General features: G+C 43.7%; 1 pseudogene across 1 annotated transcript; it reads right to left on the minus strand.

Moving 5' to 3' along the window:
• Positions 1–203: 203 nt before the first annotated feature.
• On the minus strand, positions 204–1,758 carry LOC116098871 (annotated as a pseudogene). Its single transcript, XR_004121977.1, has one exon. The product of XR_004121977.1 is annotated as a perilipin-2 pseudogene (transcript).
• Between the last annotated feature and the right edge of the window lie 15,716 nt (positions 1,759–17,474).

Below are 17,474 nucleotides of genomic sequence, written 5' to 3' on the forward strand. Positions count from 1 at the left end.
TTTGGTGCTCTACCCTATTGTGAATTTTATTGTGTCCAAAGGTAGTACTTCTTCAAAGAGAAGGAAAAAACTCAATTCAAGCTGCCCAAGCATGTGCCTTAAGAGAAACAGTGATGAGACCTGCTCAGACCAACAGGAGCAGGTGCCGGTTCAGAGCAGAGGCCACAGGAATGGATTTTTATTCGGTACAGACAGATGTTTACAGCCAATAACACAAAGGCCACATGCAAGGCTGTAAGTGCACCTGAGCTTTTGGGTTCTAGTGAGGTCCTCACAAGACTAACACACACCGCTTTCCAGCCAGGTAAAAAGAACTCGTGTCAGAGCCAGCTGGGGCAGGACCATAATTGAGCTGTGAATGATCATAATGAGGACCTTTGTTCCAACTAGCTGCTTTTCTAATGTAAAGCCATCTATCAGGTTAATTTCAATACAGCAAAAGGTGTCACCTGGCCAGCAACATCATGCACTGGTGACAAGGACAGGTTTACTAGGCTTTGAGCCAAGACTGTTGGATCTTCAGGCTGGCCTTGTCCACCTCAGTAGACTGAGGATAAAAGGGACCTACCAGCCAGTTGAGAGGCGTGTTGTTAACAAAGTAATCCATAACTTCATCTAAGGATTCCTTCATTTTCTGCAGCTGCCCCTTGCTGGAAGTGAGGACGCCATCAGACACTTCCTTAAAGGAGGCAGCATTGTGGAACACCGAGTAGATGTCGCCGGCCATCACCCCCAATTGTTTGGCCTGATCTTGAATGTTCTGTGGTAATCCTTGGGCGTTGACCAGGACAGCCTGGCATGTAGTCTGGAGCTGCTGGGTCAGGTTGCAGGCAATAGCCAGAGTACGTGACTCGATGTGCTCAGCACAGTGGGACTCATCGGTGTCATCTTAGCCGATGCTTCTCTTCAACTCCACCCATGAGACATAGAGCTTATCCTGAGCACCCTGAATTTTCTGGTTGGCACTGTGTATCTTCTTCCTGGTGAATTCAATCATATTGACAGTGGAGTGGAGCTGAGAAATGGTCTCCTGGCTCTTTTGTTTGGCTTCTTTTACCCTGCTGAGAGCCTGGTGATAACCTGAGAGCAGAGCTTGGTGGACAGGGACTCCAGCCATTCATAACATCTCGGCTTTTGAACCATATCAAATCCTTCCACCTTTTTTGCTTCCATCTCCAGCTCCTTCTGAGTGAGAGGTCTACCAGCAGCTCCAACTTGGTAATTGAATTATCTACTCCACTGTTCACGAGCTGTACCATTCCCAAAACCATATTGATGCTGCCATTGACCACACACAGACTTGGTCCTTTCCATGCTGCCAGTAACTGCTCCTTTGGTCTTATCCACCACCCCTGAGACTGTGCTGGCTACAGAATCCTTGGCTCCAGCCATAGTAGCCATCACTACATCCTTCACCCCCGTTACAGCACCTCTGGCATTGGCAACAATCTCAGATGTTGGCTAGTTCAGAATGGGCAGTCTTTCCTGCATCCTGTCCAGGCCTTTGCAGGCATAGGTATTGGCAACCGCAATTTGAGGCTCTAGCTTCTGGATAATGGGCAGGGCGCTTGTCACAGCCACAGAGGTCACAGTCTTCACACCCTTCTCTGCCATCTCACACACGGATCTCAAATACGGGTACTGATCCTTTGTACTGACATAAGCGGAGGACACGAGGTTGTAGGTAGAGCTCACCAAGGGCAGGTTGGCTACCCTCATCACCAGGCTTGGTTGTGGATCCACTGCTGCTGATGCCATTTTTCCTCCCAGAGAAAAGAGATGTAGGTTCAGAGGGTCAGTCCATTATCATCAAGGCAAGAACATGGCAGCATCCAGGCAGGCATGGTGCAGGAGTTGCTAAGAGGTCTACATCTTCATCTGAAGGCTGCTAGCAGAATACTCTGAAGGCATTTTCTTAATTGCTGATCAATGATGGGAGGTCCCATCCCATTGTGGATGATGTCATCCCTGGGCTGGTGGTTCTGGGTTCTACAAGAAAGCAGGCTGAGCAAGCCATGGAGAAGAAGCCAGTAAGCAGCACCCCTCCATAGCCTCTGCATCAGCTTCTGCCTCCAGGTTCCTGTTGAGACCATAACCAAAAAGCAAGTTGGAGAGGAAAGGGTTTATTTGGCTTACACTTCCATATTGCTGATCATCATCTAAGGAAGTTAGGACAAGAACTCAAACAGGGCAGGAACCTGGAGGCAAGAGCTGATGCAGAGGCCATGGTGGGTTACTGTGTCTCTGTTGTATATGTGTTGTGTTTATGTATGTTTGTGTGCATGTTCATGTGTGTGCACAGCACAGCCTCAAGAATCATTCCTTAGGTGTTGTCCAGGGACTCTACAACTCTCCCTTGCTTCTCTGGCTGCTGTAAGCAAAAGGACTGTCAATCAAACGGTCAGTTGGATTACCTGTATACCAATGCCAGCCTTTGAACACTCAACTGATAATCTGAGAAAGAACTATACAGTGATTACCATTTTATATTAGATGTGTTCCCTCCAGCATCTCAAGTGACAGTGTGAGGTACCAGACATTTTGTTATCATAAACCTCACTGAACTGTAGATGAAGTCATTTCTACATAGGTCAGAGGGGTCCCACAGAGGGACTGTTGTGTGACTGGTGCACATATAAGCCATCAAGGTTTTCTGTTACTGATATAAACACAAAGATTCATTTGCATATTAGGTTTTCTGCTCAGCTCGATGGGGAAGTCAGATGGTAGACATCTTCCTTCCCTGGATGTTGGCTACTTTCATTGCTGTCTTAATTACTGTTTCTATTGTGATGAAACACCATGACCAAGGCAACTTAAGGAAGGGTCTGTTTGAACTTATGATTCCAGAGGGATAAGAGTCCATCCTGGCAAGGAGCATAGCAGGCACAGTAGCTGAGAGCTCACGAATTGACCCACAGATAGGAAGTCCAAAAGACTATTCTATATGGTGTGATTCTTTTGAAATCTCAGAGCCTACCTCCAGTGTCTCATTCCTCCAGCAAGACCATACCTCCTAATTCTTCCCAAATAGCCAGGTGGGAGCCAAGCAGTTAAATGCCTGAGATTTATGGGTGACATCACATTTAAACCACTACAGTTATCCGTTTGACTGGCTTTAAAACCACTAGAGATTCATACCCCTGACTGTATCTATGAGGGTGCTTCCAGAACAGATTGAGGGGTTAAGAACAATCTGAGTGTGTGGCACCAAGCCATGGCCTGGGGAGTTGTAGAGTGAATAAAAAGGAGAAATGAGCTGAACACTAGCATTCCTTTCTCTCCACTTCCTGACAGCAGACACGATGTGACTGGATGCCTCCTGTTCCTATTGCATGGTGAACTGTACTCTAACACTGAGTCAAAAGGAACCCATTCTCCCTCAAGCTCTGTTAGCTATTTTGCTCCAGTAATAAGAAAGGTAACTGCTACACCTGGTTTTGTAACATTAAGCACAGTGAAAGACTTCTCTGAGGTATATGTCTTCTCTCTAGGATATCTTTTCTTGTGTGACTTTGGTACTGTTGGTTGAACTGGTGACATGAAGAAACAAGAGCAGCAGTGACATCTGGCATTAGGTACTCAGTGCCCTCAGAGCCAAGCTGTGGCTGATGGATCACTAAAAAATGAAATGGAACTGCAAGACTTGTGGTTAGGGGCAGCCACGAGAGCAGCCATCAGCAGTGGCAGTAGCTGCCGTCTGAATAGCAGCAAGCTTGATAGCAGCTATAGCAGCAACAGGCAGATGAGTAATCCTAGGGAATGATGGGGCAGGATAGGGGGTACAGTGGAAGTCACAAAAACATGGAGACTTGAGATAGAAGTATGGTAGAAGGCTGTGAAGAGCCGGAGGAGAGAACAGCAGCCTTTGCTTGCTGAAAGGTCTCGAAAATCATCAAGCCTTTAGGGCCAAGGATCTCAGACTCCCCTGCCCAAGAGTTATGTTGGCTACTGCTACTGGCTTAAGGAATCTGAACTTAAGAGTTATCCAAACCTAGGCTTGCATGATTTGAAGTAGGTTACACTGACTACCTAGGAGAGAGACACCGACTGCTGCTCCCTGCTGCCTGGATACTGCCAAACACTGCCACTAAGTAAGCTGCTTGCCTGCCAGAGTCCTACCTAGAGCAAAAGGACCCCAGTCAGTGAGTGAGTAGCATCATGAGCCGAGGCTAGATGGATTTTTGCAGAGTAGGGGAGAAGATTGGGATGTTTATACAATGCCTGATGCATATTGAGTTAGTGAGTCAGGAGGGTTAGTCTCAGGAGGAGTTTGTAATTTTATAGCTTTTTCAAATCGTTTTGTTTTTATTTAAGGCTGGAGTATGAGGTTAGCTAGAGACTGAACCCAGATATGCTAAGTACATGCAATTTTATAACTTTTGGCATAAATAATTCAATAGTAGAGTACACTTAAGGAAGCTAAGCTTTAAAGATTTTTAAAAGTTTATTGCTTTTTAAATTTGATCAGCAGTGCCAGTATCTTTTAAATCTCTGTTCAGAAGGAGTTTAGGACCTCACTAAATCCTTAGTAGGTCAAGTGTATCTTCATATTCCTTTTGCATGTAGGTTAGCAACGTCTTTAACGTTTAAAAACCACTCTTTCGGCGGCTGAAGAGATGGTTCAAGAGTTAAGAGCACCAGCTGCTCTTCTAGAAGACCTGGGATGGATTCCTAGCACCCACATGGCAGCTTACAACTGTTCAGAACTCCAGTTTCAGGGATCCAATGCCCTCCTCTGGACTCTGTGGACTCTGTGGGCTCTTTACATACATGATGCACAGACATACATACAGGCAAGGCACCCATCTATAAAAATATTGCAATTTGTTTTTTTTTTTTAAATCAACACTTAAAATTATTTTTGGTGCTTAATTTGTCTGTTTTTTCTTTACTGTCATTAGTTTGCTTTTCTGTTGCTGTGATACAACAGTGACTAGAGGGGTTTATTTGACGTCTATTTCTGCATTACCATCCTTGATGGCTGGAGAGCTGGCTCAGTGGTTTAGAGCACTTGTTATTCTTACAAAGGACCTGACCTGGGTTTGATCCCTATCATCTACATGGGGGCTTACCATCTCCTTGGGCACCAGTATGCGTGTGGTATGCAGACATACACGCAGGCAAAACACTCATACACATAGGATAAGATAAATCTTTAAAAACAAAAACAGTCCATCGAAGTCGGGGGGGGGGGGAAGAATTCAAGCAGGTATCTGGAGGCAGGGACTGAAGCAGAACGCAGAGGAGAGCTGCTTACTGCCTTGCTCCCCATAGCTCGCTCAGACTACTTTGTTATGGAACCCAGGACCATCAGCCTAGGGGGTGGTACCACCCACAGTGATCTGGGTGGACCCTTCCACATCAATCATTAACTAATAAAAAAAAAATGCCCTAGAGACTTGGCTTACAGGCTAAGCTGATGAAAGCCTTTTCTCAACCGAGGGTATATAAATGCAGGGCTGGTGGTTGTTGGTCATTGGGGGCAGGGGAGGGAGTGCGGGGGTGATTGTGGTTTGTTAGTAGTCAAAGAAGAAACAAGTTAGTGCTCAGAGAAGAAACAAGAAGAAAGATGCCAGAGATCTCTATTTCTCTCTCCCCCCTCTATGCTCTTTCCTTTCCTATCTGGTGATAGGGGATAGAAGGGGGGGAGACAAAGGGCAGAGGAGAAGGAGGCGCCACAAAGTAGTAACCCCAGCAACGTGGAGTAGTATGTTGGTTTTCTATGATTGTTTTAAAAACACTCACAAATTTGGTGAGTGAAAAAAATTATTCCCTTATGGTTCTGGAGTTCAGAAACCTGAAATCCGTTATCTTGGCTGAGATCAAGGTGTTGGCAGGACCTGCTCCCTCTGGAGGCTCCAGGTGGAAGAATGCATGCCTGGTCTGCCATCCCTGCCCCCACTCCCACGCCCTTAGGGCTCCATTCCTTGCATTTTCTGGCTTACAACCTCCTTTCCCAACAATGCAGTCAATCCCCCTGCCTCCTTCCTGCAAGCCTTCCAGCTAGGTACTTTCAGTATTCTCTGGATATTGGGACAGTCTCTCCAGTTCTTTCACCACAAAGTCTCTTTTGCTGTCTGTTGTCACATGCACAGATCCCAGTGAGTTTGGGATTCAGCCAATTACCAGAGGCAAATGGAGTTCCTATTTTGTCATCTAGGCTGAAAGTGGGAATCTACTTTTCAAATATAGATAATTTTTTTTTTAAAATGTGATCTTGGATGATATGTGTCAGTAGTAGAGTATATATCTAGCATGTGTGAGGCCATGTCTCAGATAAGTCCTTTTTCTTTTTTCTTTTTCCCAGATGGGGATTTCTCTGTATAGCCCTGGCTGTTCTGGAACTTTCTCTGTAGACCAGGCTGATCTTGAGCTCACAGAGATCCATCTTCTCTCTTTTTAAAAAATAATAACAAATGGTCTCTGAAAAAAAGACCTATAGCCTATTTTTGATATATTTTGAAAGCCTATAGCCTTTGATAGCCTATTTTTCTGCTGATGAAATGAGCCACTTCAAGCCAGATTAGAATATATTAAAGGCAGGTTTATTGGGAAGCTTCTTTTGGGCTGGCAAGTTCAGCCCCAGGGACCAAGGCCAAAGAAGTCACCATGGGGCGGAGAGTTGGGGGGAAGAAGAGGAAGGGCTCTAGCAGAGAAAGAAGGGGAGGAGAAGAATAGTTTCAGGAAGCAGGCATCCCAGCCTCTGGGCTAGAAATTTCAGGGTTGGTGAGGGGTAGGGTAAGCCAAACTGAGGGATGCTGGGAGAACCTGGAGGCTAGGTTTGCCTGATGTATAAAATATGCACCTCAGGTCCTCGTCCTGGAGCACGGAAAACCAAACTCCGTTTTCTTCCTTCCCTCCAGTCTTCCCCTCCTTCCATCTGCTTCTACCACTGAGCTCTGTTCCCAACTGTGGTGGTTTAAGTGATAAATGTCCCTGGTCTTTGGCAATGAATACACTCAGTTTGTGCTGTTTGGGGAGGCATAGGAGGTGATTTTGCTGCAGGAAGTATGTCACTCTGAGAGTCTAAAGACTCCCACCATCTTGATTTGCCCTCTCTGCTTCCTCTTTGCTGTTTTAGTTGATGTGAGCTCGCAGATCTGTCCCTGATGTCCAACCTGTTTTTTCTGCCATACTTCACTGCTATGGTAGGTGTGAGACAGGAACAACACACCCTGCAGGTTAAAGGTTCTCTTTACAGTTAAGACAGTTAGGAATTAAGTTCTTGTTGGTCCTGGCTAGGTCAAGGTCTCTTTCTTCCTTTCTTCCTTCCTTTCTTTCTTTCTTCCTTCCTTCCTTCCTTCCTTCCTTCCTTCCTTCCTTCCTTCCTTTCTTTCTTTCTTTCTTTCTTTCTTTCTTTTTTTCTTCCTTCCTTCCTTTCTTTCTCTCTCTCTCTTTTTTTATTTATTTAAAAAACTGTAGGGCCGGGCAGTGGTGGCGCACGCCTTTAATCCCAGCACTTGGGAGGCAGAGGCAGGCGGATTTCTGAGTTCGAGGCCAGCCTGGTCTACAACATGAGTTCCAGGACAGCCAGGGCTATACAGAGAAACCCTGTCTTGAAAAAAACAAAACAAACAAACAAAAAAAAACCAAAGCAACAACAACAACAAAAAAACTGTAGCTGTCTTCAGACACACCAGAAGAGAGAGTCAGATCTCATTATGGATGGTTGTGAGCCACCATGTGGTTGCTGGGATTTGAACTCAGGACCTTCAAAAGAATAGTCAGTGCTCTTACCAGTTGAACCATCTCTCCAGCCCAAGATTCCTTGGCATCAGGACCTCTAAAACTTGTGACATTACATAGGCGGGACCCGCAGACCTGTTGTCAAGGCAACAATCACCATATTCCCAGAATTTACTTAGCTCACCTCCCACTTTTACCTGTGTTACATCACTACCCATACATAAAGAAAGCCTCCCCCATCTCTCTCCTCTCCACCCCACCTTCTTTTTCCTCTGCCACCTCTCTCTCCCAATAAATCTCTTAACACATAGAACTGTTTTGGCCTAATGTGCTATGATGTTCAGTCATGAGCCGCTATTGTAATACATCACTGTTTGTCCTTGTAAGCTAAAGGTTTTTATTTGTAATTAAGAATAAATTTCTTGTTTTAAAATGGCTCCAAAATCTTTGACACTCATAGTGGTTTGAATGAGAAATGTTCTCGCATAGACTCTGGTATTTGAAAACTTGGTCTCTAGTTGGTGCAGCTATCTGGGGAAATTAGGAAGGTGGGACTTTGCTGTAGGAAGTATTTCACTGGTGTGCGTCCATGCATGAGCACGTGTGTATGTGTGTATGTGTATGTTGATAAAGCCTCACCTGATTTCCTCTTTACTCTGCACCAGGCTTTCAGTAAAGGCTGTACACTCTTAGTTTCCTATTCCCGCCTCTCTCCCTGCTGCTTACTGCCATGCTTCCCAGCCCCTCCCCACCACCATGCTTCCCCGCCCCTCTCCACCACCATGATGGACTCTCATCCCCCTGGGACTGTGAGCCCTCTTTGAAAAAATAAAAAAAGAGTAAAAGAATAAGTTTCTGTCTCTAAGATCTGATGTAAGCAGTAAAACATGTTTTTAACCTACACTAAACTTGAGCCCCCAGTCACAGAATGTATATCCTTACCCTTGGTCCTTCCCGTTCATTGTAGATGTCTAACAATGTATAACCGCCAGCTCTCTCACCCCTGAGAACACCTTATCTCTCAAATCTCAACTTAGGGTGGCTGGTACCAGGAGCACCCTAAAGTACAACTTCCTTTACTTGGACAATCATGAATTTGTCTTTTCTCCTTTCTCCGGTTTAACAGTGATAGATTTTTATCCCTCTGGATTCTTTTTTTTTTTTAATTTTTTTTTTAAGATTTATTTATTTTATGTGTATGAGTACACTAGCAGTACAGATAGCTCGCTCCAGCCCCGCCTCCGGCATAGTATGCTGTAGCTGTCTTCAGATGCACCAGAAGAGGGCGTCAGATCTCATTATGGGTGGTTGTGAGCCACCATGTGGTTGCTGGGATCCGAACTCAGGACCTTCGGAAGAGTAGTCAGTGTTCTTACCCACTGAGCCATCTTGCCAGCCCTCACTCTGGATTCTTATTCCAGAATAAACCTGTAAGTTGCCTAGGCCATGGGGTTTTATCACAGCCATAGGAAAGTGACTAATAATATATCAGCCTTCTCATTATTTTTCTTAACAATTGAAAGCGGGTCTCAGTACACTGCCCAGGCGTGTCTCAAACACACAACCAACTTTTGCAAGTCTCCAGAGTAGCTCAAGTTACTGGTTTGTGCACTAGGTGTGGTTAATCCAATCCTATTATGTGAAATAAAATTATTGTGGTCTATTTCAATAGTTCCTACTCAATACTGATAGCCATCCATTATAGATTGCTTTTGTTATGCAATATTGAACTGCCATCTCATTAAGCCAGAACCACAAAAATCCAAAGATTTGCAATGTTTTCCTGCAAATCTGACCATTGTTGCACCCCACATGCTTTGGCTACAGCCACTGTATTAGTTATCTATTGCTTGTAACAATGATCACCAAAAAACCTGATCACTTAAAACTTACATTTTCCCCAGTTTCTATTTATGCAGGCACCAATTAACTGGGCCCTCCCTTTACCATTCGTGCAGAGCGGCAGTCAAGGTGCTTGCAGCCACAGGCAGCTCTTCTCCAGCTCACGTTGTACTCTCTGTTCTCTTGGCTGCTGGTCAGAGGCTATCCTAGGTTGCTTAATATCAGGCTTCCTGACATGGCCACTTGCTTCATCAAACTGTCACCATGGCATGTAAGAGAATGATTATACAAGATGATAGATATGGGAAATGGGTGCATGAGAGAGGGGAAACTTACACACTGCCTGCCATGGCCACATCCTCCCTTAGCCTAGGACTCCCCCGCTCTTTTCCATTCCTCAATTTATTTGCCTGCTTTGGTCAAGTTTGGCAGTAGCAAAGAATTGGCTGCTGGATTTGGCAATGTTAAGCCATTGGCAACCTTGACCACAGCAGTTGAGTGGTTTCAGGAACAGAAAAGAGGGAGGGGCTTCTCATGGATAGAGGGGAGATCCTTTCAACAACCTGTCTCCACTCCCTACCCAACTGCCCCACCCCCCACCCCTCATTGTACCACCTTTCTTCCATGAGTTTGACTCTTTAAGCTGTAACTTGGTAGTTTGTGGTGTAACTTTTTCTGCCTGTTTGGTGTCTTTACCTTCTGTAGTGGTTCAAAAGAAAATGGCTCCATAGGCTTATAGGGAGTGGCACAATTAGGAGTTGTGGCCTTGTTGGAGAAGATGTGTCACTGGGGCAGACACTGAGGTTTCTGATGCTCAAACTAGGCTCAGTGTCTCTCTCTTGCTGCTGTGATAATCCAGGTGTAGAACTCTGCATTTCCAGCACTGCATCTGTCTGTGATCACCATGCTTCCTGTAATGGCGATAATGGACTAAACCTTGGAACCTTAAAGCTACCCTTAATTAAATGTTTTCCTTTATAAGAGCTGCTGTGGGGGCTGGAGAGAGGGCTCAGGGGTTAATAGCATGACTGCTTTTCCAGAGGTTCTAAGTTTAATTCCCAGGAACCACATGGTGGTTCACAACCATCTGTAATAGGATTCAATGCCCTCTTCTGGTGTGTCTGAAGACAGTGACAGTGTACCATTTACATACAATAAATAAATCTTTAAAAAAAAAAGGTCAATGAGTTCCAACTGTGGCTATTGTTAAAAAAAAAAGTTGCTGTGATCATGGGATCTCTTCACTGCAGTAGAACAGCGACTAAGAGACTTCCAGGTTTTCTGTATTATTGCATAAAACAGGGTTTTCTTCTGTTTTCAAAGTCTGAAGACTATTCCATTGTGTATTTATACTGCAGTTTCTTCCTTCCTTCCTTCCTTTTTTCTTTTCTTTTCTTTTCTTTTTTTTTTTTTTTTTTTTTTTTTTTTTTTTTTGGTTTTTTGAGACATAGTTTCTCTGTATAGTCCTGGCTTTCCTGGAACTCACTCTGTAGATCAGCCTGGCCTTGAACTCAGAAATCTGCCTGCCTCAGCCTTCCAAGTGCTGGGATTAAAGGCATGTTCCACACTCCCGGGCTATCCTGCAGTTTCCTTAGCAGATTATCCACTGGTGAATACTCGAGATTTATTCCCTGTCTTTGGCTGTTGTGACAGTGAACATGGAACACAGCTATGTGACTCATTGATTTTATTTCCTTGGGATATATACCCAGAGGTGGGATTACATGGTGGTTTCTCTTTTGAATGTTCTTGGAAACCATGTACTGATTTCTATAATGGCTGTATTAATTAACATTCTTCCCATAGTGTACAAAGGATCCTCATCACTACATCCTTATTTAAAATTTTTTTAAAATAATAATTGTGAGAGAGAGAATCTTATGTATTGTATGGATGCATAGCCTGTCAATTAAAAAACTTATGGCCTATAGGAAAGGGTAGAATAAATGGTGGAACATCAGGAGACAGACAGAAAGATTTCTGGGATAGAGCAAGGCATGGGAGATTCAGTGGAGAAGATGTGATGAGATGGACGTTTGGTACCTGAGCACAGGTAACCAGCCACGTGGCAGAATGTAGATTAGAATAAATGGGTCATATTAACTTAGGAGCTAATCAAAGAAGAGCCTAGCTATATGGCCAAGTTATTTGTAAATATATTTTGTGTCTGAGTCTTTAGGAGCATGGGGCTGGGAGGAAGAACCAGGACCTAACATCTATATTTGCCAGTTTTTCTTTGTTTGTTTCTCCCTTCCTCCCTCTTTGTGTCTTCCTTCCTTCCTTCCTTCCTTCTTCCCTTGTGTTTTTGCATGCATATATATGCATGGATATGCCCAATGATCTTATATAGGGCAAAGACATCTTTCATGACCCTTCCTCCACAAGAGCTCTGTGTAATGGATTAAGATCTCCAGGCTCGGGGAGAAGCACCGTTACCTGCTGTGTCACTTCCTGGGCCCTGATAATAACTGTTCTGATAGCTGTGAGGTAATACCTTAATGTGGCTTTAATTAGTCAGCATAAGTTTTGATGGCCTCTTTGTCTTTTGACACAATTAAGATGTCTCAAGAATAATGGTATGTTTTGTAGAGTCATTGCTTCCTGAACATTCTTGGTCCTTTAATAAAGGACTAAATAAATACACACAATACTCTATTACACACACTACACACAGTACACATATGGCTCTGATGCAAGGTTGCCATTGGTCTTTGACCTTCTCAGGAGACAGCTGGAAAATGCCCTAATTTTCCTCCTAATATAATCTCATGATTGTTTTCATAACAATATCAGCTTAGAACTAGAACACTGGTGCTTCACTTATATCCTCCTTGTCCAAAATGCTCCCATCTCTTGCTAGCCAAGGTTCTCTTAGCCCATGTCTAGGCTCTACATACTCAGACCTCAGTATGCTCATCTTTGCAGCCTCTGATAAGATGCTGCTTCCCCTGGCCCCACAGAGATCTTTGTGCTGCGTCACTTCGCAGGGTAGGTGATTGTCATATTTCTCCCAAAAAGTCCAGTGAGTTTTAGGAACATTCACAGTGGGAGCATTTTCAGCTCAGAGACAAAAATGTGTAACTTTACAAATATATACATATATATGTATATTTGTATTAGGTTCCATCTACTAAATGTATCTACAACTGAACATTTTTATATTATTTTGTTCTCTTTCCCTTTCTCTCTCTCTCTCTCTCTTTTTTTTTTTTTTTTTTTTTTGCATACAGAACACACACACACATGTTGGACCGTGAAAGGCAGTTTGTGTTCTGGTTGAGTGAGGCTTACTCTGGAGACTTAGTAGAAAAGTCTACGCCTCCAGACATAGATGCCTGACACCAGGAGCCCTCCGAGAACTCCTTTATCCTATGGCTAGAGAATGTCCCAAGCTCCCAGTATTCTGGCTGGACTCCACTCCCACAGTCACCTGACTACCGCCAGGTATGCCCTGCCCCACGGTTACCTGGGAACAGCAAGGCCTTCCTCCTTGCCTCCGAGAGACTGGACCAAGGACTCTTGCCCGCGAGGTAACCACCCAGCGCCCCCTTTCTCCCTTCGTTCCGAGGCTGACTGAACTGCCCCTGGGGGTCCCCACTTGTTCTGAGCTCTTCCTCGGTGTCCAGCGATGTCCTGCGATGCCCAAGAGCTAGAACGGGTCGTCCTTGGCCTCTGTGAGGCCCAGGGACCCCGTACTGCTCCCTTCAACACCCTCAGACTGGGGTTCATGGCTTCCCACAGCCAGATGCCCAACCAGAGAGCACACACAGTAGTCTCCTGCGTTTGCCCATCCAGGGTCTCGGAGCTCTGGCAGGACATAGGTCTCTCCCAACCCTTTATTTCCCCATCGCCTGGTGCCCTACATACACACATGATTATATATACACAAATAGACATAAATAGATGTTATATATTATATACATATATTCTATATACATGTATAGTATATATACTTTTATGTATATATGTATGCATACATATACATATATACATAGACACACACACACACACACACATATATATGATCCTCTTGCTTCATCCATGTAGGAAAGGCTATGGCAAACAAGTGAGTTTCCTGGAGATAGCCCACCGTCTTGCATGGCTGTGATGGGTGTGCTCTAAGAGGCATGGACCCCAGAGACTTTGTCCCAGAATTTCTTCCTGCTGCTAATATGCCTTTCCTGCCACTGTCACATAACTTAATGATTCCTGGGCACACCCTACTGGGAAAATTTCCTGCAGATCAACATGAAGATCAGTGTTCATGAATTAATGCTGTTTAGATGAATTACTGATTTCATAGAATTCCTGATTTGATTTAAATTGTGGAGAGCTTTTGGGGCCACTTGGCAGGAATATGACATTGGGCCATTACAAGGAAGTAGGCTTCAGGCAGGAATCTAATTTTAGGCTAGAACAAAGAAGTAGGCTTCAGACAAGACTATGGCTTTGGGCTAGGACAGGGAAGTAGACTTATATTCTTGGTCATTCTGATAAGCACAGTGATCACAGGAATGATCATGGGACTCTGTTTATTGCCTTGCTTGTTCCTTAACCTAGAACTGACCTTATTACTTGCATGTAATTAAAATGGTATAAAAGCAGATTGGGAAGAAATAAACCTGCCTCAGCCTCAGAACTGGCTGGGTCATGCTACAATGTTGTCTAATTGTCTTTTTTTTTTTTAAAGATTTATTTATTTTGTGTATATGAGTACACTGTAGCTGTACAGATGGTTGTGAGCCTTCATGTGGTTGTTGGGAATTGAATTTAGGATCTTTGTTTGCTCCGGTCAACCCTGCTTGCTCTGGTCAGCCCCGCTTGCTCTGGCCCAAATATTTATTTATTATTACACACAACTGTAGCTGTCTTCAGATGCACCAGAAGAGTGTCAGATTTCATTATGGATGGTTGTGAGCCACCATGTGTTTGCTGGGATTTGAACTCCGGACCTTCGGAAGAGCAGTGCTCTTACCCACTGAGCCATCTTGTCAGCCCATCTTTTTTCTTTTTAATTCTCACTCCTGCATTGGAGAACCTGTTGACCGACTGATCTGGCTTGGTCATCAAATAATTTTAGGAAGAAAAAAATATTTTTTTTGAGACAGGGTTTCTATGTGTAGCCTTGACTGTCCTGGAACTCACTCTGTAGACCAGGCTGACCTCAAACTCAGTAATTTATCTGCCTCTGCCTCTCAAGTGCTGGGATTAAATGTATGTGCCACCACTGCCTGGAATAGGAAGAAAATTTAAGGAGATGCTTTTAGTTGTTTTGCCAGAAAGATGTAATAAAGTTAGAATCAAAAATAGAATGTTCCACCTCCTCACAGAATAGCAAGTAACGGCTGCATAATAAGGAATACAATGAGCTTTCATAAATTGCACTAAGAAGAGAAATTGGCTTGGGACAGATTTGTGATTAAGGAAAAACATTCATTTTAAATCAGGCCCAAGAATGAACCCACAGGTGTGAGCCATGATAAAGCAAGTGCATGTGAAACTACTGCTGTGAGCTTATAATGAACTTCTAGAATGAAACACTGCTTTGCACTTACTGAAACTCCCTTTTGTGTAATATTTTATGAAGTAACTTTTTTACATAGAGAACTTTTTGTCTAAAAAGCTGAAAGTCAAAATAAAGGTGTAGCCCTTTTCTGCTTTCTCCAGTGTGTGTGTGTGTGTGTGTGTGTGTGTGTGTGCCTGACTTTCTTCCTTTTCCTTTCTCTCTCTTGCTCAGAAAGTGTTAACAAACTCTGAATCTCTTGCTTGGTCACTAAGAGGCCCTAGGAGTCAAAGAGTAAAGAGCCCAAGTAACTAAGTTTCTTTTCTTACTCCCCTGATGCTATCAGCAGGCTCAATTGCCAGAAGCCATTAGCTTTTGGCCTCAGGAGAACAAAAGAGAATTAATTGTAAGAAGCCATCAACTTCTCATCCCAGAGAGAGCTATCAGCAGGCTCAGTTGTCAGAAGCCACCATCTTTTGGCCCCACAACAGTAAGAGAGAGTTAAAAGCCAGAGGTCATCAGCCTTTGACCTTCATTGGAAGCTGAGTCCTGCCTCAATACCTGAACCTGTTAGGGCAGGACCCTGGCAAAAGGGTAAGGGAAAGACCGCGGTAAGGTCTATCCTTTAAGGACCATCCACCCCACCAAATGACCTCCTACTTCCAGTAAGTCCATGTCTTCTAGTGTGTGTGTGTGTGTGTGTGTATCCACTATATATAACCATTACACACACACACACACATATATATATATACATATATATATATATATATGTCCACTATATAACCACTATATATCATATGTGTGTATGTGTGTGTACGTATACATACATATATATAAGAAAACAAAACCTTAAAGAGTGTCACAATTTTTGTTTAACTACCCAGCCAGTTAAGGTACCTAATAGCTATGTGTGGCTAATGGATATCTGAAATGTTGTTAGATTGAATTTATCTGTGTGAGTTTTTAATCCATTCTAAACTTAAAGATTTAGGAAGAAAGGCAAAAATGCAAATCATCACTGGGCAGTGGTGGCGCATGCCTTTAATCCCAGCACTTGGGAAGCAGAGGCAGGCGGATTTTTTAGTTCAAGGCCAGCCTGGTCTACAGAGTGAGTTCCAGGACAGCCAGGGCTACACAGAGAAACCCTGTCTCGAAAAACAAAAATGCAAACCACTGCAGTAATATCTTGTTTTCTCATGTAACATAGTTGCTTCATCTTAATATGATATCATGGTTATATAGAACAAAATAAAATGTCCTTAAAATTTCACTTGTTTATTTTTATTCTTCACACATGGTTGCTTCAAAATTTAAAATGACATCTGTGTCTCATGCCTTGTTTCTACTAGACCAGGCCCTGTGACCTGCTCTGCTTTCTCTCTGAAATCATTACCTAGAGATCTTTTCTTTGGTCACACCTATTTCAACCACAATGATTTGTAGGCTTAGATTTTTAAAAATCTGCTTTTAATAAGGGTTCTCAAATGCTTTGAACCTTACTTCTAGCCCACCATCCAATGGTGGGGAAGAAAAGATAGTGAATAGGACAAGGGGATGTGGACCTGTTTAGAAGTAGTTTCTTGAGGTGATTCCAATCTCTGTTTACAGGATACCAGCAGTTTAGTTCAGTAGAGTCAGGATAGCAAACACAAATTAGCAGTGGTGGCACAATCTAGCAGAAACTGCCAGGTGTCCACTGAATTGGCACAAGTCAGCGGCAGTAACCAGGACCAGCTGAGATGCCAGGAAAAGTTCTCTGCTGTGCCTTTCTCAATGAAGTGAAGATTAACAAAGATGAAGACGTGAGGCCAACGAAGCATTGCAAGGCTAGCTACGCAGGCGTCATGTGTCTGCCCGTGGGTCGTCCCTCAGTAAAACACCACATGATTCTGCATCATCTAACACATCCAGAAACTTCCACTTCAGTGACCTCTTTGTTTAGAATAGGTTTCTCTGCCTCAGGACACAGGAACCTGCTAGTCTGCTAGAGAGAGTGCTTTGCTTAGGTGGCGAATCCTCTTCCTTCCTCCTGCAGTCCACTCAAGCTACTGCCATATTGCTGATACTTACCTGACCCCAACACTCTAACACTTCACTCTTTATTCCCCTGGATCCTGTAGGCTTAGATTTTTAAAAATCTACTTTAACTATGGTTCTTTAACATGTCCACCTCCTTTCTAGCCCACCAGAGGTAGGGGAGAAGAAAAGCTAATAGGAAATGTGGGTTGTGGACCTGTTAAGAAATAGCTCTTTGGGGTGATTCCAATCTTTATTCTCAGCCATCTAGTCTACTAGCAAAACACCAAACATCAATCAGTAGCAGCAGCTCGACCAGAAGAGATCTCAAGGCTCCACCAATTGCCACAAGCCAGTGGAAGGGCCAAGAAGCAGCCAGCCGAATACCACCAGAAGTTTTTTTTTTTTTTTTTTTTTTTTT

This window comes from Mastomys coucha, unplaced genomic scaffold, assembly GCF_008632895.1.
Source record: "Mastomys coucha isolate ucsf_1 unplaced genomic scaffold, UCSF_Mcou_1 pScaffold20, whole genome shotgun sequence".
Taxonomy (NCBI): domain Eukaryota; kingdom Metazoa; phylum Chordata; class Mammalia; order Rodentia; family Muridae; genus Mastomys; species Mastomys coucha.